The sequence below is a fragment of the Triturus cristatus genome, chromosome 8, assembly GCF_964204655.1.
Source record: "Triturus cristatus chromosome 8, aTriCri1.1, whole genome shotgun sequence".
In the NCBI taxonomy this organism is placed as follows: Eukaryota; Metazoa; Chordata; class Amphibia; order Caudata; family Salamandridae; genus Triturus; species Triturus cristatus.
In genome coordinates, this window is record NC_140591.1 from 1,490,634,527 (window position 1) to 1,490,653,655 (window position 19,129).

Here is a 19,129-nt window from a genome sequence, read left to right on the forward strand (position 1 = left end):
GGTATGTCACACCATGCTGCCTTTGAGTGGTTTTCTCCCTTCCCCTTCGCTACAGCATGTTTGGCTGGCTGAAACCCTTTCTCTCGAGACTGCTTTTCGGTGTCTCGCCCGCACTTTCCTTTCTGTTTGATTTTAATTATTTAATGCTCCTTGTAATTGGATAAGTCCGTTTTCCCGCATGTTGCCATTACTGATTAACGTAATCCTATTGAGTTAAACATGCGCTGTTCTTGGTCATGTTTTAGATTTTGATCCGAGTGATAGAGATACATTCTCTTTGTTTTTCAGCTTTGGTCACAAATGGATCTTTGTTCACGCTGATCAATTCAGCCGTCCTCAGATTCACCCACCGAGGTTTTGAATACTACACCCTTTGGTGAGTATTTTTTTCACCTCGGTTCCATGGTTACGTACTGTGATTTTAACTCCTAATTCCGTAGTACTCCTCGTCTCTTTCCCTTTCTTTCCTCCAGGAGCACTCCTTGGCCCTCCCTCCATTTTTCCAGCCTGATTTATTCTGCTGACGCTGGTAATTTTCAATCAATTTTTGCTTTCCTATACAATTGGCTTATTTTAGACACACCTTATTACATTACATTTTGATCCTTGTCCTCAGGTGTAAGCCCACTCCCTTCCCTCGGTCCTGATGAAGACCCCGACTCCAAGCAAACCAATTCGCTGGTTCTAATAGGGGTCGAAACGTCGACTTGTTTCTGTCTTCGATCAACACAGGAGATTTTCAGTGATTGTACAACTGCCTTCTATATGTGTTGTTATATTTTAGTTTTGTTGCCATTTAAGTGGCAGGTTAGGCTCTTAAACAAACTGTGGATGTTCCTATTATACACAACCTTCCTCCCTCACAACGTCCTGCACTTATCCCAAATATCTTGCACTTATCACGTCTCTTACACCTGTATATATTTAAATATGTTGACATCGAGATGTATTTGGTCTATTTGAATTGCTGATCTTCCTTTTGACTGAATTTTTGCCTAATCGATTAAATCAATGTCATACATGCATACAATAGGTGGTGTCCCAAATTTGTACGAATTGCTAACAAATGTGTGCCTTTTATTCCTTTAAAATGTTTCCACTGTGACTACCTTTCTGTGTACCTACATATACCCGAGTCCAGTGGTCTACCGGGTTACCCCATTGATACATAACTCTTTTAAGACATCAGCGGTTCTTTAAGACATCAGCAGTTCACAAAGAAAATTCACAAAGTTTGCCCAGACTTGCCAACACGTGTTTCGCGCCACATGCGCTTCTTCAGGGCTGTCATATAAACAAAATATAATACAATGAGAACTTTCTCTTTCATCACAATCATACATTAGTATCTTTACAAAACCTAAATTACAGGATAATATATATACAAAATATATGTACACTTGAATACAGAAATTCAAATTAAATCAGGTCACATTTAGGGAAAATTTAGGAAAATCGGGCCTGTATCATTGATTCACACTCTTAAGACACAGTTGTTTGTTTTGGCTACTAATTATTGTATAGTTTACAACATAGGAGCATGGATTACCTCGTCTTCCATTATAGGTTATTAAGTTATTTTAAATGTAACTCTTCACACTTGATATGGTTTTCTTATATGTTCATTTTCTTTCCTAAGAGTAAAGTTGATCCAAGAAAAACAGTTAGCTGTTAGGTTCTCATTTTTTGATAAGAACATCATCAATTAATATTTTATTTACAGATCGTATCATGGATGTTGATTAAGAGAAACCATAACAGACTAAATAACTTCTTATTATATGAATAAAGATTGGACTATAGCCAGTAAATAAGGTGAGATTATGTTCTTAGATACATTTTCAAGGAAAGGGAGAGTACTAGTTATCGAGTTAGTAACCTAACAGCTAACTGTTTTTCTTGGATCAACTTTACTCTTAGGAAAGAAAACCAAATGGTTTCCTTTAGAAATTACATATATGAGAGGGTCTTATTTGCATCAAAATTATGGTTAGTGCTCTAAAAAACTAAAATGAGGACATATTTTCTGAGTTTTCAAATAGAGACAAAGAACTTTTAAATTATTTGTAATCTTTATGTTTTTTTATCCAGTTGACCACTTGATTAAATGTTGCACCTAGGGGAGAGGATGTGGTGTTACTTCCAGAGCTGCAGACTTTGCAACTGGGGAACCAGGTTGGAGTTTCTGCTTCAGCTCAACATTCTGTGATTCTGGTCAAATCACTTAATCTCCCCATGCCTACAACCAAAATGAATTTGATCTTGTGTGATGTAACCAATGTTCATGTAAAGCACTCCAATACCTGACAAGTCTGCACTATATAAAACTGCAAATACACAAAAAATAAGTGTTTTACACACTTCTGTCATTGGGCTACATGTGGGCTACATCTGGGTGATATTTGTGCTGCATTTGGGCTCTTTTGTCTCTGGTGGCCATCTTGGGAGATTTATTTGTTATGAAGTTTCCTAATTTCCTCATTTACTGCAGTCTCCTCAGTAGGAAATGCTTTCAGTTTTTTACTTTGATTCCACCAAGAAGGTATTCAGATATGTCACACTTTTGCCATAAATTCTGGATGTTAGCACTCCAGTTGCTCATTAGATCACTGTAGTAAAGCTACTGTTCACCACGCAAGTCTGCTGATGGTATTAAAAGTGTATGTTTCAGTCTGCATGTCAGAATATTTTTATGAAATAGAAGAGAATTTGAGAAGTCAAAATGTGCCCTATTTTTTCTTTCTGCAGAACTATTCATAATTTCTATGGGAAAATGAACCCCCTCATTTTGTTCCATTGTAAATTAAATGTTTTAATTGTTACCACTTTATTCCAATCAAGATGGCTTCAGGTGTGCCATACTTTTGTCATAAGTAAGACTGTTAGCGCTCTAGTTGTTCGTTAGAACACTCTGGGACATTCTGTCATTGGGCTATACTTGGGCTACATCTGGGTGATATTTGGGCTACATTTGGGCTCTTTCGTCTCTGGTGGCCATCTTGGGAGATTTATTTGTTATGAAGTTTACGAATTTCCTCATTTACTGCAGTCTCCTCAGTAGGAAATACTTTCAGTTTTTTAGTTTGGTTCCATCAAGAAGGCATTCAGATGTGTCATACATTTGCCATAAATTCTGAATGTTAGCACTCTAGTTGCTCATTAGATCACTGTAGTAAAGCTACTGCTCACCAGGGAAGTCTGCTGCTGGTATTGAAAGTGCATGTTTCAGTCTGCATGTCAGAATTTTTTAATGAAATTGAAGAGGATTTGAGAAGTCACTCAAAATGTGCCCTAATTTTTCTTTCTGCAGCACTAATCATACTTTCTATGGCAAAATGAACTCCCTCATTTTGTTCCTTTTTAAATTAAATGTTTTAAGAGTTACCACTTTATTCCAAACAAGATGGCTTCAGGTGTGCAATACGTTTGTCATAAGTAGGAATGTTAGCGCTCTAGTTGTTCTTTAGAACACTCTGGGAAGCTGCAGTAGAACACAAAGGAATCAGCTGACAGCCTGTGCTCTTGTTGGATGTACATGTTTTACTGAGAATGTCAGACTTCATTCTCACTTGACTGAGAAAGATAATGTGAATTTACAGAAAATATGCTCCCAGTTTACCTTATAAATCACTTTCCAAACCTCTGTGGAAAAAGCATGAGAAAATATTTTTCTCTCAAACATGATTCATGATATCACAGCAGAAGACTTTTTCACATGGTAAAATCACCTTAGAACAAACCACAATTCCTAAAATGGGAATGGTACCATCAACAAATGATTTATAATGTAACTAAAGTCTTAAAACCTTCTATTAACTGCAATGCTTTTTATTGAGGTGCTATCATGTATATTGGTCCCAAGATGGCTGCCAACACTTCTTGGATGAAGTACTGACAGCCAATCAGATCTCACAATGAGATGTGTGGTTAGACTCCGCCCAGATATCGCTAACTTTTTTACCCTAATTTTCTCAGGAACTACTGAACAGATTTACACCATTTATGCAAAAGGCACGAGTCTGAACTGAGGACTACCTCTTTGCCAAATTTGGTGTAATTCCGTTCAGCAGTTCGGGCTGTAGCTGCGTCAACAGGTCCTATGGGATAATGCATGGGGAAAACGTTTTTTGGGACCCCCCTTTTTTCTCGGCCCCCGCTTGACGAATCACGTGAATTTTTCAGGATAGGAGCGGACCGGAGCTGGCCAAAAGTTTGAAACATTTTGTAAAGATTCGTCAATCGGCGCCAACGTTATTCCAAATAGAATGTTGCGGATTTTCTATGGAAAATAGGTCCTAACTATAACTACCTACTGGCAAGCGCCAGTAGGTAATATATATATACAGTGTGAATAAACAACTCGTTACTGCCTCTGAGAGTGCGTTGCTTATTTGCGGATACGACTTTGGATCTAATTTGCCGGCGGTTGCTTTACCGGCTTAACGCATCACCCAACCACGGGCGAGATTCCCAGTATATATATATATAAGTAGGAAGTTGCAGCCCTCCATGCCTTCTTTCGACCGCCATTGCCTATGAGGAAGAGTTGATCTCGAAACGCGTCAGGCAGCGGTCGGCTGCTTTTAATGGACTGAAATGTGTACTGCTCATACCAATAAAGGCCTTTCATTGGGGAAAAAGCAGTCTGTGGTTTCGAGTGCTGCTCACTTGTCGGACACCCCACGGAGCATGATTTATTGGCGGCCGTCCTGCCGCCGAGCAAGCACCATCCCAGAACCAGGGGGCCACTGAGCTCGATAATACGGGACTTAATTGTGGAGCACAGATCTTGGATCTAGAGCAGTGACGCATTCCAGGGCTCACTGAGGGCTTTATCGAGCATTTAATAAGAGGGCATCCATCAGAGGACATATTGAGGACTGCATATCCCAGACTGCAACGTGTTGCTCATCCAGAGCGGACCAATCAGGTCCCACGATCTAGCATAAGTAGGAAGTTGCAGCCCTCCATGCCTTCTTTCGACCGCCATTGCCTATGAGGAAGAGTTGATCTCGAAACGCGTCAGGCAGCGGTCGGCTGCTTTTAATGGACTGAAATGTGTACTGCTCATACCAATAAAGGCTTTTTATTGGGGAAAAAGCGGTCTGTGGTTTCGAGTGCTGCTCACTTGTCGGACACCCCACGGAGCATGATTTATTGGCGGCCGTCCTGCCGCCGAGCAAGCACCATCCCAGAACCAGGGGGCCACTGAGCTCGTTAATACAGGACTTAATTGTGGAGCACAGATCTTGGATCTAGAGCAGTGACGCATTCCAGGGCTCACTGAGGGCTTTATCGAGCATTTAATAAGAGGGCATCCATCAGAGGACATATTGAGGACTGCATATCCCAGACTGCAACGTGTTGCTCATCCAGAGCGGACCAATCAGGTCCCACGATCTAGCATAAGTAGGAAGTTGCAGCCCTCCATGCCTTCTTTCGACCGCCATTGCCTATGAGGAAGAGTTGATCTCGAAACGCGTCAGGCAGCGGTCGGCTGCTTTTAATGGACTGAAATGTGTACTGCTCATACCAATAAAGGCCTTTTATTGGGGAAAAAGCGGTCTGTGGTTTCGAGTGCTGCTCACTTGTCGGACACCCCACGGAGCATGATTTATTGGCGGCCGTCCTGCCGCCGAGCAAGCACCATCCCAGAACCAGGGGGCCACTGAGCTCGATAATACGGGACTTAATTGTGGAGCACAGATCTTGGATCTAGAGCAGTGACGCATTCCAGGGCTCACTGAGGGCTTTATCGAGCATTTAATAAGAGGGCATCCATCAGAGGACATATTGAGGACTGCATATCCCAGACTGCAACGTGTTGCTCATCCAGAGCGGACCAATCAGGTCCCACGATCTAGCATAAGTAGGAAGTTGCAGCCCTCCATGCCTTCTTTCGACCGCCATTGCCTATGAGGAAGAGTTGATCTCGAAACGCGTCAGGCAGCGGTCGGCTGCTTTTAATGGACTGAAATGTGTACTGCTCATACCAATAAAGGCTTTTTATTGGGGAAAAAGCGGTCTGTGGTTTCGAGTGCTGCTCACTTGTCGGACACCCCACGGAGCATGATTTATTGGCGGCCGTCCTGCCGCCGAGCAAGCACCATCCCAGAACCAGGGGGCCACTGAGCTCGATAATACGGGACTTAATTGTGGAGCACAGATCTTGGATCTAGAGCAGTGACGCATTCCAGGGCTCACTGAGGGCTTTATGGAGCATTTAATAAGAGGGCATCCATCAGAGGACATATTGAGGACTGCATATCCCAGACTGCAACGTGTTGCTCATCCAGAGCAGGCCAATCAGGTCCCACGATCTAGCATAAGTAGGAAGTTGCAGCCCTCCATGCCTTCTTTCGACCGCCATTGCCTATGAGGAAGAGTTGATCTCGAAACGCGTCAGGCAGCGGTCGGCTGCTTTTAATGGACTGAAATGTGTACTGCTCATACCAATAAAGGCCTTTTATTGGGGAAAAAGCGGTCTGTGGTTTCGAGTGCTGCTCACTTGTCGGACACCCCACGGAGCATGATTTATTGGCAGCCGTCCTGCCGCCGAGCAAGCACCATCCCAGAACCAGGGGGCCACTGAGCTCGATAATACGGGACTTAATTGTGGAGCACAGATCTTGGATCTAGAGCAGTGACGCATTCCAGGGCTCACTGAGGGCTTTATCGAGCATTTAATAAGAGGGCATCCATCAGAGGACATATTGAGGACTGCATATCCCAGACTGCAACGTGTTGCTCATCCAGAGCGGACCAATCAGGTCCCACGATCTAGCATAAGTAGGAAGTTGCAGCCCTCCATGCCTTCTTTCGACCGCCATTGCCTATGAGGAAGAGTTGATCTCGAAACGCGTCAGGCAGCGGTCGGCTGCTTTTAATGGACTGAAATGTGTACTGCTCATACCAATAAAGGCTTTTTATTGGGGAAAAAGCGGTCTGTGGTTTCGAGTGCTGCTCACTTGTCGGACACCCCACGGAGCATGATTTATTGGCGGCCGTCCTGCCGCCGAGCAAGCACCATCCCAGAACTAGGGGGCCACTGAGCTCGATAATACGGGACTTAATTGTGGAGCACAGATCTTGGATCTAGAGCAGTGACGCATTCCAGGGCTCACTGAGGGCTTTATCGAGCATTTAATAAGAGGGCATCCATCAGAGGACATATTGAGGACTGCATATCCCAGACTGCAACGTGTTGCTCATCCAGAGCGGACCAATCAGGTCCCACGATCTAGCATAAGTAGGAAGTTGCAGCCCTCCATGCCTTCTTTCGACCGCCATTGCCTATGAGGAAGAGTTGATCTCGAAACGCGTCAGGCAGCGGTCGGCTGCTTTTAATGGACTGAAATGTGTACTGCTCATACCAATAAAGGCTTTTATTGGGGAAAAAGCGGTCTGTGGTTTCGAGTGCTGCTCACTTGTCGGACACCCCACGGAGCATGATTTATTGGCGGCCGTCCTGCCGCCGAGCAAGCACCATCCGAGAACCAGGGGGCCACTGAGCTCGATAATAAGGGACTTAATTGTGGAGCACAGATCTTGGATCTAGAGCAGTGACGCATTCCAGGGCTCACTGAGGGCTTTATCGAGCATTTAATAAGAGGGCATCCATCAGAGGACATATTGAGGACTGCATATCCCAGACTGCAACGTGTTGCTCATCCAGAGCGGAGCAATCAGGTCCCACGATCTAGCATAAGTAGGAAGTTGCAGCCCTCCATGCCTTCTTTCGACCGCCATTGCCTATGAGGAAGAGTTGATCTCGAAACGCGTCAGGCAGCGGTCGGCTGCTTTTAATGGACTGAAATGTGTACTGCTCATACCAATAAAGGCTTTTTATTGGGGAAAAAGCGGTCTGTGGTTTCGAGTGCTGCTCACTTGTCGGACACCCCACGGAGCATGATTTATTGGCGGCCGTCCTGCCGCCGAGCAAGCACCATCCCAGAACCAGGGGGCCACTGAGCTCGATAATACGGGACTTAATTGTGGAGCACAGATCTTGGATCTAGAGCAGTGACGCATTCCAGGGCTCACTGAGGGCTTTATCGAGCATTTAATAAGAGGGCATCCATCAGAGGACATAGTGAGGACTGCAAATCCCAGACTGCAACGTGTTGCTCATCCAAAACGGACCAATCAGGTCCCACGATCTAGCATAAGTAGGAAGTTGCAGCCCTCCATGCCTTCTTTCGACCGCCATTGCCTATGAGGAAGAGTTGATCTCGAAACGCGTCAGGCAGCGGTCGGCTGCTTTTAATGGACTGAAATGTGTACTGCTCATACCAATAAAGGCTTTTTATTGGGGAAAAAGCGGTCTGTGGTTTCGAGTGCTGCTCACTTGTCGGACACCCCACGGAGCATGATTTATTGGCGGCCGTCCTGCCGCCGAGCAAGCACCATCCCAGAACCAGGGGGCCACTGAGCTCGATAATACGGGACTTAATTGTGGAGCACAGATCTTGGATCTAGAGCAGTGACGCATTCCAGGGCTCACTGAGGGCTTTATCGAGCATTTAATAAGAGGGCATCCATCAGAGGACATATTGAGGACTGCATATCCCAGACTGCAACGTGTTGCTCATCCAGAGCGGACCAATCAGGTCCCACGATCTAGCATAAGTAGGAAGTTGCAGCCCTCCATGCCTTCTTTCGACCGCCATTGCCTATGAGGAAGAGTTGATCTCGAAACGCGTCAGGCAGCGGTCGGCTGCTTTTAATGGACTGAAATGTGTACTGCTCATACCAATAAAGGCTTTTTATTGGGGAAAAAGCGGTCTGTGGTTTCGAGTGCTGCTCACTTGTCGGACACCCCACGGAGCATGATTTATTGGCGGCCGTCCTGCCGCCGTGCAAGCACCATCCCAGAACCAGGGGGCCACTGAGCTCGATAATACGGGACTTAATTGTGGAGCACAGATCTTGGATCTAGAGCAGTGACGCATTCCAGGGCTCACTGAGGGCTTTATCGAGCATTTAATAAGAGGGCATCCATCAGAGGACATATTGAGGACTGCATATCCCAGACTGCAACGTGTTGCTCATCCAGAGCGGACCAATCAGGTCCCACGATCTAGCATAAGTAGGAAGTTGCAGCCCTCCATGCCTTCTTTCGACCGCCATTGCCTATGAGGAAGAGTTGATCTCGAAACGCGTCAGGCAGTGGTCGGCTGCATTTAATGGACTGAAATGTGTACTGCTCATACCAATAAAGGCTTTTTATTGGGGAAAAAGCGGTCTGTGGTTTCGAGTGCTGCTCACTTGTCGGACACCCCACGGAGCATGATATATATATATATATATATTATCTACTGGCGGTCGCCAGTAGATAGTTATAGTTAGGACCGTGTTTCCATAGGAAATCCGCAACATTCTATTTGGAATAACTTTGGCGCCGATTGACGAATCCTCGCGAAAATTTTAAAATAGGTGGGGCGCTCCGCTCCGCTCCTTCCCTGAAAGTCTCGGGGGGATTCGTCAAGCGGGGGCTGAGAAAAAGGGGGGGTCCCAAAACGCGTTTTCCCCATGCATTTTTCCATAGGACCTTTAGTCCGAGCTACAGCCCGAACGGCTGAACAGAATTACTTGAAATTTGGCAGAGAGGTAGCCCTCAGGTCAGGGATGTGCCTTTTGAAGGTCTCGTGTAAATCTGTTCAGTATTTCCTGAGAAAATAGCATTTAAATCAATATATATATCTATAGGCGCGCTCCGAGCGCGTACCGTAAGCTTACCGTACGCGCACGCCGCCGTGCGCGAGCGCGATTCTGATTGGTTGTTAGATCTTAGTAAACATTCGAACGGTCAAAACCAGGAAGTGTCGGCTGCCATTTTGTCTCTCGCACTCTGAGGGGGTCAAAAACAAAGGTGGATAACGTGAAAAGGGGGCAGGGTGGACAGTTCCTGACCCCCTAGCCTTTGTCAGGGGGTCCCAGAAGGACCCCCAAGGGCAAAAATTAATTGTAATTTTTTTTCGAAAAATCGCGGAATGCGCGTAGTGTACGTGCACGGTGTAAACGGAAAAATTACGCGAACTTCGCGTAACGATTCCGCGACTACGCGTACCGTGCGCGCACGGTAACATTTTTTTTTCAAAAAGGAGAGATTAAAAAAAAATAAAAAAAATTGTGAGGTAAGGTTGGCTCTTAAAAGAGCCGTTGTGTTAATACAGGGATAGAGGAAAGAAAGAATGGGAATATTATGAACGTCTACAAACGTGCTGGTCTATCTTATTGTTAATAAGGGAAACACTGGTCTCCCCAAAAACAATAAGACCACAACACGTTGTACACCTCATTGAAACCCTCCGAAATCGAGGGTTAATGTCCAGAGGAGCTGAAGAAGGTGATGCTCCCACCTCAGAGGAAGGGCTCAGCTGAGCTGCCGATGATGTACTCGGCTAAGCTTCTGAGGTTGGGCTCCGGTGACTTACTGAAGAGTTTTCTTCAGTATGTCGAGCAAAGGTCCTGGGATGTTTATCCCTAAGGTGCCTCATCATAGAGTGATTTCCAAAGGAATACTTCTTCCTTGGATTTCCTCTAGATAAAACACGGTCACAAAGTGTGCAAGTGACCAATGGAGCATTTACCTTTTTCTGCCCCTCTGGAAAAGTAAAATACTCCCACACAAAAGAATCCTTTTGTTTCCTCCTTCTCTGTCTGATGATGGTGCTGCTAGGCTCACTCTCAGAAGAGGACTGCCGGTTCTGCCATTGTATCTCAATGTCAATTCAGCTCCTTCTCCTAGGGGATCTCAAGCAGTAATGAGGGGAATGGGTGTGGTGTTGGAAGTTTCTGGAACTGAAAGTAGTTTAAACCAATGAAAAGTGTTCTTTGTGGATCACATGACCTACCGTGCGCGCTCCGTAAGCTTACGCTACGCGCTCCGTAAGCTTACGCTACGCGCTCGTAAACAAGTACGCATGCGCAAACGTGATGTAAACATGCGCTTACAGAGCGCTTACGGAGCGCGTACGTAAGACGCACTCGCGCATGCGCATTACACGCACTAGCGTACCCGCGATGTTGGTTCCGCGCAACGCGCATGCGTGTACGTGTTGCCGAAGAAGTACGCATGCGTACGTACTTCACGTACGTATCACGTAAGCGCACCGTACTTATGACATACGGAGCGCGTAGCCTCAGCTTACCGTACGCGCACGGCAAAAAATCCATTAAAAAAAAAAAGTTTCAAGGGTTGTAGAAGATAATAACTGTGATGTACAACTGTATGTAAAGATTCATTTTTAAAAAATTAACCATTCCATAATGCAGGATATAGTACATATATGATTTTATACATAGGTTGGATAATATTTTTTAACAAAAATCTCAAAAAAAAATTTACATTTAAAAAACCTTTGAAATTCACTGAAAAAACCATAGGTTTCACACACGTTATAGTTAGGAATTAGCATTTAAAAAACCTTGCAAATTCACTGAAAAAAACATAGGTTTCACACATGTTATAGTTAGCAGGACATTTCACTCGTGAAAAACCAATGAAATTCCCACGTTATAGTTAGTGCAGGCAACTATAACTCACGCGACCGCAATCCTCTGCTGATGATGTCAGATATTACATCACTGATGACATATGTGTTTTTCTGAAAAAAAAATATTTGCAATATATGTATAGCTAAAAATTAATGGAAGAAGACATGGGTAAATAAGTGTCTAAATACAGTATTAGCATCAGCAGAGGATTGCGGTCGCGTGAGTTATAGTTGCCTGCACTAACTATAACGTGGGAATTTCATTGGTTTTTCACGAGTGAAATGTCCTGCTAACTATAACATGTGTGAAACCTATGGTTTTTTCAGTGAATTTATATATATATATATATATGTATATATATATATATATATACATATATATATATATATACATATATATATATATTATCTACTGGCGGTCGCCAGTAGATAGTTATAGTTAGGACCGAGTTTCCATAGGAAATCTCAAAATTCTATTTTGAATAACTTTGGCGCCGGTTGACGAATCCTCGTGAAATTCTCAAAACTAATGGGGCGCTCCGTTCAGCTCCTACCCTGAAAGTCTCGGGGTGATTAGTTTAGCGGGGGCCGAGTTAAAGGGGGGTCCCAAAACGCGTTTTCCCCATGTATTTTTCCATAGGACCTTTAGTCGAAGGTACAGCCCGAACGGCTGAACAGAATTATGTGAAATTTGGCAGAGAGGTAGCCATAAGGTCAAGGAAGTGCCTTTTGCAGGTGTCAATCTGTTGAGTATTTCCTGAGAAAATAGCATTTAAAAGCATATCAATATCTATACGCGCACACCATGCGCGCACAGAGCAAGTACTGTGCGCGCACGGTGCCGTGCGCGAGCGTAATTCTGATTGGCGGATAGATGTCAGTAAACATTCGAATCGGTCGAAATCAGGAAGTGTCGGCCGCCATTTTGTCTGTCACACTGAAAAGGAAAGGTGGAGAACGTGAATAGGGGGCAGAGTAGGGAGTTCCTGACCCCCGAACCTTTGTCAGGGGGTCACAGTAGGACCCCGAAGAGCACGAAAAATGATTTTTTTTAAATCGCAAGGGGCGCGCTCCGTGCGCGCACCCTAAAACATTTGAATCGGTCGAAATCAGGAAGCGGCGGCCGCCATTTTGTCTGTCGCACTGAAAAGGAAACGTGGAGAACGTGAACAGGGGGCAGAGTAGGGAGTTCCTGACCACCTAGCCTTTGTCAGGGGGTCACAGTAGGACCCTGAAGGGCCAACAAAAATATATATATATTTTTTTTTTAAATCGCGGGGTGCGCGCACCCTAAATAAAACATCCTAAAAAATCAAGTTTAAGTGTTTAGATATTAGGTGGCTCTAAAAAGAGCCGTTGTGTTTATTGCGTGTTTTTTGGTACCTACAAGTAAGTACCGATGCACAGTTTGAAGTTCAAGAGGAAGACTGTTCCCTTCATCTGTGAAATGTACACCATCTCCTCTGTAAATGCCTTGCATGTTGTAACGCAAGTTGTTGTGGTATATAGAACCCATACCATAGTCTCTGAGGAAAGCAGAAACAGACTTATTGACGTGCTTCCTTGCTTTGTCAATCTGAGGACAATGTTGGTAGGAACAAACAAAGCAAGCGTGTCCTGGAGGTAGAAGACGTCCCCCTGCGCACAGCACAAGCCCCGGGTGAGGGGTTGGTAAAAATTCAATGTTCAGTATTTGTGAGTTTGAAAAAATGAAAAGCAAACGCTTTGAAAGGATGTTGAAGGTTGATATTTAGTTAATCATATCAATGAAGGTTCATCCATACATATTCAAATGTCAATCCCTAAAGAAATTGGCCCAATGCATTTCGGTCCAAAGAGGACCTTCATCAGGGGACACATCTGAAAGAAGGTAAAAAGGAAAAGAATCAGGAAGTAAACTAGAGACATATGAATGAGGAAGACTCTGTTCCCTTCATCTGTGAAATGTACACCATCTCCTCTGTAAATGCCTTGCATGTTGTAACGCAAGTTGTTGTGGTATATAGAACCCATACCATAGTCTCTGAGGAAAGCAGAAACAGACTTATTGACGTGCTTCCTTGCTTTGTCAATCTGTGGACAATGTTGTTAGGACCAGTTCCACTTTTGCCTTTGGCATATATTAGAATATACAAAGGCAGTTTGTGGAAAAAGTGACATCAATTGCACAAAGGTGTCCTTAATAAGCATTTCCAGACCTATCCCAGTTAAAGTGCCTAGGTCATTTCCACCACAATGCACAATAATAAGGTTAGGCTGGAGATGTAGAAAGGATTTCACCAAAGGCATTAATTGGTGCCACTTTATCCCTCTCTGACAATCCATTTAATGTCTACATTTGGCAAAGCAAGGTCTTTGACAATACCTCTTTTTTCTGCATACTTTTCACTCCAGAAGACATAGCTATGACCTACAATCCACACTGTGAACATCTTGCAAGGAGATCTGGATGCACTCAGAAGGTGTCTTTCAGTAGAATGGCAATATGAAAAGAAAGACAGTTGTAAAAAGGAGGCTTACATTCTTTTTTTAAAATAGAAAGAACTCATTGGCTGTTTCAAACCATTGAACACTAAAAACTAGGTTGTATGTTTACATTTTTAAAAGAATGTTTTGTATTGGTACAGAAAAATGTGTTCCCACAGAACATTAGTTTGGATTTGCTGTTAGGTTTGAAAAGTCAAGCACTCTTGCTCTTTGGATTAGAAACATTGTGTGCTGAACTTCTGACCTCTCTGCTCACACCAGTGTTCCATGAACTGTTGCTATGCTAGGAGGTAGAAGTCATGTTGGGGGTAGGGATCATTTGGAAGGGGTTAAAATTTGCAACCAATAGAAATGTGTGTTTCCATTTGAAAAATATTGAGAAGCAATGTGATTAGAACTTAACATGTATATGTGTGAAAAAAGAGAGAGAAACTTTGCCATTTACTGGTTCTGGTGAGAGGAGTACAGATCACAGATTCTGGCTCTGATTATCTGCTCTGATTATCTGCTGTGTGTAACCTGCTGTGTGAGTGCCATATTATTTTCACAACTAACTACTTTTAAAGGTGAGTTATGAATTTGAGAGGGGATGTATATGTTGCATTTTGATATAAATAATAGAAATTTGATTCTTCTTTTAAAGTTGTGTTTTACATGTTATGTTTTGGAAGATATTTATCTGCCTTGAACTTGTAAGATAATACGGAGTATGTCTTCAGCATAAGTTAAGGTGTACTGGTATCACGTAGGAAAACTGTTTTCTGCTTAGAATTACACCATGAGTCTGTGTGCACACAGGAATTGTTGTTAGAGATTTAATTTGTGTTGCTGTTTTTCTCTAAGACTTGCAGATGTAGGTAAGGGGCAGATTTTTTTTGACTGTGATGGTTAGCATTTAGTATAAATTATTTTTGAAGTGTGATGATTAGCATTCAGCAGAAATTACTATCTCATAAATGAGAGGTAAATGCAAATACATTTGAAATTATCATGGTAGATTTTCCTTTCACTTTTAAAGTTGTGTATTACATTTTATGTTGTGGAATATATTTATCTGCCTTTAACTTGTAAGATATTATGGAGTATGTCTTCACCATAAGTTAAGGTGTATTGGGATCACCCAGGAATTATGTTTTTTGCATTGAATCACACCATGAGGACATGTGTTCTTTTCTGCCTCTCTTAACTATTAGGAAAATTTGTCAGGCTGTCACAGTAATTATTACTTACTCTACCACAGTACTAAATGTGGTTTGAAATTGCCAATTAAATACCGTTTTATGCCTAGAATCACACCATGAGTTTGTGTGCATACAGGAATTGTTGTCAGAGATTTAATTTGTGTTGCTGTTGATCTGTAAGACTTGCACTTGTAGGAAAGGGGCAGCTTGTTTTCTTGAACTGTGATGGTTAGCATTCAGCACACATCACTATCTCACAAATGAGAGGTAAATGCTAACACATTTGAAATTTAAATGGTAGATTTTCCTTCCAGTTGTGCAATGGGTGAGGTAGTTTTTACATGTTCAAAACTCCAATTAACCCATACCATACTTGCACTCTTACATATATCTCTGCAGTCTTTATGCAGTTGTGTAAGTGTCCATGCAGATGTCTCTTGCACCTGACAATACTAGTCTCCATAAACACACTCTTAGCACACAGGCAGCAGCTTCTCCTACAGTCCAATGCTTACTATTCAGCATTGTGTGGTATTGTAGATAGCAGTGTGTAACGCTAACACATTGAACGTCACCAAGGCTCATTTCCTTTGCTGTAGTCTAATCACTCACCCAGGTAACACATGCTGATGGTCTCAAGTAGCTGTTAGGACATGTGCTGTTTTCTGCCTGTGCAAACTATATGAAAAATGTGTCAGGCTGTTACAGTTATTATTAGGGGTGGGCGGAATTTGCGAAATTAACTTTCGCAAATTATTGCGAAAATGCTGCAAATCTCCGCAAACACGCCGGAAATATCGCGAAGACGCGGAAGTTTTTTTCCCGCCTGTTCGTGGATTTTTTGCGTGATCGCGGGTCGCCAACTTACCCATGCGGTTGCTCACGGGCGCGGCCATCTTGTTTTCACTTGTCCCGCCCTCTCGCGATGCTTACTTCCTGTTCCGGGTCGCGCAATGCATGTTTGCGCCCGTTCGCGGTCGATATTTCCTGTTCGCGACCGCTTTTACTTGATCGCGTTGCTTTTTGCTTGCTCAGGGAGAAAATATCGCGCGAACTTGCGCACGTGGTCGCAATGGGCGTGGCCATCTTGTTTTTCACTCTATTGCATGGTTCTGGGGCCTGATTTTCAATCCTCCCAAAATCTTTTCAATCCTTTGTTTATAGCCACTTTTTTTGGATCTTTATTACTTATTATTTCTCTAACTATTTTCCTGCTTCTATATTTTTGGTTTTTGTCTACATTTTTTTTGTTTTTTAGCTACTTTTTCTCTTTCTATTGCCTGCTATTTATTTCCTTTACTCCTTTATTTATTTTACCTTTTCTTTCCCGCCCCGTCCCCAGAACCATGTCCAAGGGTAGGGCTGTTCGCTGGCGCAGCCAGAGCCGGCGCCCACAAGGGGTGCAGGCACGGGCCTTATTTGGGGAGGTGGAGTTGGCTGCACTAATTTTCTTTGTGCGGCGCCACCTCCCCTCAACCCTGGCAGCAGGTGGCAGGCCTGGGTCCGGGTACGGCCTCCGGGAGCGTCAGCAGCGGTGGGGGAAGGTGTGCCGGGCAGTGTCGCGCATCTCTGGGGTCCGGCGCACCCAGGCACAGCTGAAGCACCGGTGGTCCGACATCCTGGACCGTGAGCAGGACCTGCTGGACCTGCTAGGAGTGGAGGTCCCGGGGCTTGGTGAGTATATATTTAATTATTACAACTTTGTGTCTGTTCTTCTGCTCTGTGTTATATATTGCGAATATTTTTTTTCCTTCCAACCAGCTAGAATGTTGCTGCTTACAATACATTCCAGGTTAATAAAGTTTAATAGTCTTCTGTGATTATGGTGCTCTTCTGCGCTACTACTAATCTTACTTGTTTGCAGCTTTGCGTTTGCGCTTGCTTAGCGTGATTCTTTACGAGTTTATTTTAGAGAAATTAAGTTACGTAATGCTACAGTGACTCTAGTCCACTCCTTACTTTGTCCCGTCACTAATAGATAGGGGCGGATTGATGTTTAGGTACACTACTTTGTATGAGCTTCTAATTTGTTAGTGGTATGCGTGATGCCCCCTCACTCAGTTACGTGACGTGCTGCTAGTACGGCAGTCTTTAGAACCTTTTCTAGTTTGTTCAATGAGTGGTGGTAGGCTTAGCAGTTACTTAGCAGTAGCATATCAGCATCAATCAAACCAAAATTTGGTGTATACAAAAAATGTAGTCATTTTCATGTGTCCTCCATGATTTGACCATACGCATTGTTGAGGAATACAGTGGAAATACATACTTAATGTACAATTGGCATGCCTGTAATAGGTGGGCTAGGTTGGGTGGTACGTTTTACTTAGGCTTAGTTGTAGCTTAGTTTTCTGGAATCAGAATGGAAGACTGGATTACTGTTGATAAATAGTAACTTAAGTAGTCGAACTGCGAATCCCCCGATATTACATGTTGACCAGATGAGATCGGTCAATGTAGTTATTGCAATTGTTGTTTACATAAGTGTTTTTTTGACCGTTGTTGAAAAATATTGTATTTGTTTGACACCATCCATCAATGTTTGTCTCTTTCTTATATCTTTCCTGTTCATCAGCACCCAGGGGCAGACCGACAGGGACTGGGCAGTCGGCGTGACAGGAAGAACACCAGGAGGACACCGCTGAGGGCTCCTCTGCTGGCCCCAGTAAGTCTTCTTGTTTTTAATAATATTTCTTATTCCATAACTTTTACTGCCCCATTTTTCCCAAACTATTGTTTGTTTTCAAATGCTATTTTTTAAACACCAATTATCCTTCGATCTGTACGGTTTCAAAAATCTTATCCCTGCCTCCGCTATGATGACTCTGAGTACTACTACTACTACATACTATCAGTCTGTCTGTACTGTAGTAGCTAGTCTTGCCCAGTTGGCCAGTGCCACTCTTTGTGAAAGGTTGTAATATAAAACTCATATTCACCAGTAGCTCGAGCCATTGAGTCCAATCCGTTGGGTCGTCGTCTTGTACTACTTTTACTCTAATTGATCTTGAGGCTTTGAAAATTCACAGCAACAACAGCCCTACCAGAATTATTAATATTTGGATATGATACCCTATAGGACATACTACTGTTGTAGGGATCTTGCACATACATTTGCACCAGAAAATAGGATGTTGGTGATGGTAGGTTGGACCTTCCTTGCACACCTCAATCAGAAATTCCACACCCACCACAATTCCACTGCTTGCCTATAGTACTGTCTTGTCATAACTATTAGGTCTCGGAACCCTACCCCCAAGATACCCAACAAGTAGACAACCCAGAACATAACACACCCAACCTCTCAGTCGTGGAAGCAATTCACATGCACACCCTTACTTTAATTTGCTCACTCGTGTAAGTTAGTCCACACCAAATACCAGCAAGTCTATGTAAGTTCAAAATGTTTATTTCAATTTGAGAAGGTCTGTACACTGTTTTCTTAGCCGCACCAACTGGAAAATCAATAACATTAAAACAATATACATTGTTAAACTTATACAGTTGGTAATTAAATCATGATAACTGAACAGTGGTGGAAGGCAGCACCACCATCCCATAGCAATTTAGTTTATATAAATTTATAAATGAAGATGTGAGTGAAGGAACCCCTCACCTTAGAAGAACCTAGTACTGGTAGTTGTTGCATCATTCAGAAGCTATGGTTCATAGAAGGGAATCTTGCGTCTGTAATGCGAAAAAAGAAGTGGTGTGCGTTAGTATATTGCAACTTGCAAGCATTTCTCAGCCGTGCCAAAAAGTGTAGCATCTATGAATAAGCAATATGGACTAACAGTACCAGTAGTACACCAGTACTTTCTAAAAAAGTGACTTGTTAATGTTTGTTGACCGCTTGTACGCAGCGCGTAGACTAGACAGTAGCAGTGTGAGGCAGGTCATGTGGGCTCAAAGGTGTCTTAAGAAGCTGCAAGGTAAAGGTAACGTCACATGTGCAAAAAGAAAAGA

At 43.3% G+C, this 19,129-nt stretch overlaps 1 long non-coding RNA gene across 1 annotated transcript; it reads left to right on the plus strand.

The window, feature by feature from the left end:
* The first annotated feature begins 264 nt into the window (after positions 1 to 264).
* LOC146806002 (uncharacterized) lies at positions 265 to 1,030 on the plus strand. Its single transcript, XR_014967534.1, has 3 exons — positions 265 to 376; positions 474 to 529; positions 617 to 1,030. It is a non-coding gene; the product is annotated as an uncharacterized LOC146806002 (long non-coding RNA).
* The last annotated feature ends 18,099 nt before the right edge of the window (positions 1,031 to 19,129 follow it).